Raw genomic sequence first — 6206 nt, forward strand, 5'->3', positions numbered from 1 at the left:
GACATTTTCAAAGATGACCGAGTTAGCTGGCCGTGCGTTTAGGGTCGCGTAGCTATGAGCTTGCATTCGGGGAATGGTGGGTTCAAATCCTACCGTCGGCAGCCGTTAAAATGGTTTTCGGTGGTTTCCCATTTTCACACCAGACACATGCTTGTGCTGTACCTTAATTAAGACCACGGCCGCTTCCTTCCCACTTCTAGCCCTTTCCTATCTCTTCTATCCTCTTTGTCGCCATAAGACCTATCTGTGTTGGTGCGACGTAAAGCAAATTGATTTATATTTAATATGTGGGCTACTTATTGTGGACACAGGTATTTTTATATGTAATTCTCTCTATATATATACAGTATACGTGAGTTGTGACTTTCAGAGAACTGTGGAAAACCATTAGATAGTGTATAAAATTTAAGTTATGTCAGTATTTTAACAGGCGTACAATGTTTACATCGTGTATTGGTGACAGAGTGCTGTCTCCCTCTCTCTCTCCCCCCCTTGCCCGCTCCTCATCAGATTGCGCCACAGCAGTTCTAGATAATTCCACTCCGATTGGACACTGATCCCCACCTGCACATCTATACCGCCCTGTAACTTGTAGATACACAATTCCCACAATTTTGAAATGTAACTTCGTTATATCAGAAAGGACGGGGCAATCAGAAATGTATTATTTCCCAGCAAAGTTATAACATTCTTAATCTCATGGAATGGCTCTTACAATGGTACAGCTAACTCCTCGGCTTCTCTTCTTTCTTCTTCTTCTTCTTCTTCTTCATCTTCCTCCTCCGATTCACTGCTTCCATGATGAATGACTAGTTCCTCCACTTCAGGAAGACCTCTCACCTCATTATTGTAGAACTCGACAATCTTCTTCTCAGTGTGTTTTACTTCATTTCTCCACATCTCTGCTGTCACCTATAAGATATATTGAAGTATCACAACCTGACAAGTATATTATAAACTCCACTTGCATATATCCAATAAATAACATTTCCACTTGGCCTACCTGATCAAGAGATTCTTTCCACACAGCTGTAGCTCTGTCCAATCCGTGACCAGGTCTTGAAGCCACTGTTTTGTTATAATACTGTTTTGCCACAGACCATACAAATTCGATGGCATTGAAAAATGAGTGGTATGGAGGAAGTCGTAAGACAGTATGGCCTTCACTGTGCAGCATCTCGTCAACAATGTACCTGGTTTTAAAGAAACAGAAATATTGTTATGCATACATGAAAGTCAAATACACGAGTGTAAACAACATTATCTAAACTTATGTTTACGTGCTTCTGTACCTCTTTAAGTGACTTCGATTCATATTACACAACCTTTGCAGCTCATCTTTTGTGGCATTTTCTGGTGGAGAAACTCCATTCTGCCTTAACCATGACTGTAAATTAAAGGAAAAATAAAAATTAATTTCTGTAACATCATTAAACATCATTCAGTAGAAGGAAATATTCAATTAAGTATAATTACCACTAATTGATCCTTCCTCCATTTCGTTGTTGGTTGATGCTCAACAAGCTTACAGTGATATGGTGCATTATCCATTACAATAACACAGGGTCCTATATTTCTTAATCCTACGATTAATTGCGTCTTCACCCACATCTGAAATTTCTCGCTGTTCATAGCACCATGGTAATCCTGATTTCTCTTCAAGTTTGTAGCAAATATCAAATCAGCACCTGTAAGAATTTTAAGTTTTAGTATGAAGTTATTTGTTCTAAAAAAGTATAGGCCTATTAATAAAAAATGTGATTTCTGTTGAATGATACAAAAAGCTGTCTGATTTTAAGTAAAACCAACTACTGTGTAGCAAAGTCACCTGATGATGAAGTCAATTAATTACTACTTACACTACTTTATCGTAACATCTCTCATGAATGTATCTCCATTAGTAGGCCTATATCTGGATTAGAAGTCCACGATCACTTGCATAAAAGATATAAGTATAAACACCCATTTCAATACCTTAGAACAAATGTAATTGCTGCGAACACTGAACCTATATCAGGCAGTAAGAAATAAGAAGCTTGGAAGATGTTCAACAGTCAGGTATCAAGCACTGATTCAGGTGGAGATTGTCGAATGCAGAATAAACATAATAAATAGGCCTACAATACAAGTAATTTACTGATACAAATATCCAGTAATATTATATGAAAATACACTGAGTAAGTTTTGATTGAAATACCTCTCTAAGGTTAATCATTGGCCTAAAGTGAATACCTGCAAGTCTTTTTAATAACAGTGGAGAAGTCAAAATCAAAAACCACGTACAGAGCTCAATGAGCGGTAAGTTATAATGGCACTTCCGACCTAGTGCCAGTCAATTTCAATCAATCAGTCACCACTGATCTGCACTTAGGACAGAAGATGTAGTTTCAGGGATAGGCCTAGTATTTTCTTCAATAATTGCAAAGAATTTGGAAATTTATTGAACATCTCCCTTGGTAAATTATTCCAATCCCTAACTCCCTTCTTAAAAAAAAACAAATATTTGCCCCACTTTTCATCAACTTTATCACTGTACTGTGATCTTACCTACTTTTAAAATACCACTGAAACGTATTCGTCTACCAATGTCATTCCACACCACCTATCCACCGACAGCTCGGAATATAACACTTAGTCCAGCAACTTGTCTCCTTTCACCCAAGTCTTCCCAGCCCAAACCCGACAAAATTTTTGTAACGCTACTCTTTTGTCAGAAATCACCCACAACAAATCGTGCTTCTGTCTTTTGAACTTTTCCAATTCTCAAACCAAGTAATCCCAGTGAGGGTCTCATACACAGGAACTGTACTTAAGTTGGGGTCTTATCAGAGACTTATGTGCCCCCCCCCTGCATCCGTACTACAAACCCTAAATACCCTCATAACTATGTAAAGAGAGATCACCTCACTACAATAAAATGAAGTAAAATAAAGTAAGAACATACCAGGTACAAAGCCATCCTTCGTTCCAGCATGAACAATAACCAGTCTTCCTCCCTCAGACACAGGTCGACGAATTACTCCTTGAACATCATGTCCAGATTTGTGTGGTTTATTCCAGGAGTATGTGGGTGACCCTGAAAGACAAATGCACAACTGAAACCAAAGACACCTGATGAAGATAAATTATTCCAAGATTTTTAAAATATAAAATGTAATATATAACATATATATTCACCATTCATAAAAATCCAAGTCTCATCCAAGAAAACAACAGGTTTTGGTTTCTCACTGTCCTTATTACGCATGTATTCCCTCAGAAAACAGGATCTCTTAAAACAAATGTCTTCATTTTCTCTAACATACGCATAGGGATCACCTTTACTACACAAACCCCATGACCTTCAAAATTCTTCTTAATGATGTTTCGGAGCCCTTGTACAAATAAGTGTCATAATTTGCTTTCATGTGGTCGAAAACCTTTCTTACAGTTACGACTTCTCCTGTGGGAAGAAAAAAGAGAGTTACAAGGGACTCAAAAGAGCTGTATGACAATACATGCACAAAACATTTCTGGGAGCTTATCTCACCTGCGTGCCAATTTCTATAAATAATGTTGCAATAGATTCCTTATGAAGTCACCTTACCTTTATGTAATTTATCATAAATAAACCTTGCTATCGCTTCCTTAGAAAAACTGTCCATGCCGGTCACTGGATGTTCACGCTTTCGGCGTTTACCTGGTGTAGAAAATTCAACTCCCTTCTTGAAATTTCCTATTACTTTTCGGACTAAACCGAAACTACACTGTAAGAATACACACACAGAAATATATTACATACACATATACCGTAAGTCAACATGAATACACAAAGGTTAAGTCTACGAACCGTATCGAAGTCGACACAAGACATGGTACCGGTATATGCCTAGGCCTACATGATCAGGTTAGGTTAGGTTAGGTTCAGAATGAAATACTGCTCCTTTTCAACTGATTGTCATTATGCCAGAAACTTATCATAGAAACAAGATAAAAACGAACACTTACCCCAGTTAATAATGAAACTCTTGCCATTAGCTTCGTATCACTACGACTGATACCTTCTTCGTCGTCTTCCTGTTTCAATTGCTCGTAGCAATGTACAAGCATTTCTTGACCTGAAGCTTGTAAAGGACGTAACCTTGGTTTCCTTTTCGGAGGAGTTTTTGCAGATTTTTCTTCCTTCTTAGACATCCCAATCGAATTCTGTTCGTATAAGTATGGGACGAAATAGGAACGTAATTAATAAAATGATGTGCTCATCATTTCACACAAACTATGTTATTAAATGCATTATCCGAACATGCCACAATTCTACTTACCTGGTATTAGCCAAATAGATCTACAATCCCACAAAAAAAGAAAATATGCTTTAAATATTCTCGCAAATGTATCGCTAGTGACTTTAGAGGCAATGCGGTGGCAACACACAATTCACGCTAGAACAGTGACTGAACGTTACCAACGTGCCAGATTAACGGTAACAGTAAGACGTCGTATCGGCAAGTAGGGTCCCTAAACTGTATGGTTACCGACACTGAAAAAGACCCAACAGCAAGAAAAGTCACTATAAATCAATACCTTAATATTACAGGGGAGAAAGGGTAAGGTTGCACCCTTAGTGTACGTCCTTACACGGAGAGGACTATAGTTAATGGTTTGTTTAGTGTAGGATGGAGTTACCCATGGTATGGTTATCCGCCTGGGTGACGCTACTAAATTAGTAGGGACGTAGGTACTAGTTCAAGGGGTGTAGAGTAGTGATTGTTTAACTATAGTTTTGTTCTTTTATTTCTATGTATTTTGCATTATTTATTACCTGTGATCGTTTGGTGCCCTAACATATGGACAGGTCATCCGCCTTTGTTAGGAGCATCGTAGTAGATTTAGTGAGGTAGTTTAGGTAGATTTTAAGAGAGGATAGTAGATATTGTATGTTTGTCTTTGTATTTTTGTATCCATTTTGTCTTTATTGCTAGTAAGCCGAAGGTGTAAACTAGGGTGGCATAAAGAAATGTTCTAATAAATACAATTACAAGAGACCTTGAACCAATGTTCGTCTTCAGAAACGATGCGCCCCCCGAGCTAAAGCTATAAAACCTCGCGTTCACATTAAATCTCACTCTGCGCTCTGAACTCTAACTCTGCACTAACTCTGCTGTTGTTGCTCTGCTACTCCGATTATTCTGCGCTGTGCTACGGGACCACGTGGAGATAAATTCAGTCGTGTAGATGGAAGGCTACTCTGATAAATTCCCAGTTATTTACGATAAATCCCACGAACTGTACTGCAAAATTAATGGATATAAGTTCATTTCTCCACGAGAATATTTAACATCCGACTGGTGTGTGCAAATTTTAATATTTATTGTCTCAGTTGCAGCCTAACATTACTGGTACCGCTACGTGGCGAAGACTCAACCCATCAGATCGCCGTGGTGAACCTCAAGATGGATCATTCTTCCTCAAGATTCAGCGAAGTATCATCGTGGGGCGTCTACTGTTGTGTCTCCATGACTTACTAAACATGTAAGACATTTCTGGCTGGAGAAAAGTGACCGACGGGAAAATGCCGAAATGACGGACTTCAACCTGGAATCGAACCGCAACTAACATTTGAGTACCAATTTTAATTATCTGATATCTTTCTCCTCCTTGTAAAACTAGATGATCTTTCTTCCCTAGATCATAGTTCTATTAGTTTTTTCAATAGTTTGAGTTATTTCAATTTTCATTCTTAAGGTGTCATGGTAGTTGAGTTACATGTGTGTGACTGGAATTTGAGATCTATTAAACTACTTGTTGTAGTAGTTCTTTGGATGAATTCTCAAATGCTAGACTTAGATATGTTAAAAATCAACCGACCACGCGATAAATTTCTCTTGCTTGTGCGTGATACTTGTTGTACTTAACTTTATGAAATCGAATCGAATTGAGTGTCATCTAATCTCACTTGCAATCCTGTAGGATCGTGTCATCTAATTTCATGATATCATACAAGGACTGATAGACCTAATAATCACTAAAATAATAATAAATTAAATTAGAAGACCGGGTTAAAAATGCAACTTAGGGTCGTGAGCTATAAATTGACTTAGAATATCCTCACATAATTTTTGAAGTGTTCTGCTCATATTTGCGCCTAGAATATTGGTGATCGTGCGGGATATTATTTGAGTAATTTGTTGCTTGTTGTTTGGGAACACAGTGTGAATTATAATTAAAGT

General features: G+C 37.9%; 1 long non-coding RNA gene across 1 annotated transcript; it reads right to left on the reverse strand.

The window, feature by feature from the left end:
* Positions 1–3371: 3371 nt before the first annotated feature.
* Positions 3372–4404, reverse strand: LOC137501495 (uncharacterized). The gene is made up of 3 exons (XR_011018574.1): positions 4302–4404; positions 3988–4185; positions 3372–3746 (listed from the first exon to the last, which is right to left on the reverse strand). It is a non-coding gene; the product is annotated as an uncharacterized lncRNA (long non-coding RNA).
* Positions 4405–6206: the final 1802 nt, after the last annotated feature.

This window comes from Anabrus simplex, chromosome 7 (genome assembly GCF_040414725.1).
Source record: "Anabrus simplex isolate iqAnaSimp1 chromosome 7, ASM4041472v1, whole genome shotgun sequence".
NCBI classification, from domain to species: domain Eukaryota; kingdom Metazoa; phylum Arthropoda; class Insecta; order Orthoptera; family Tettigoniidae; genus Anabrus; species Anabrus simplex.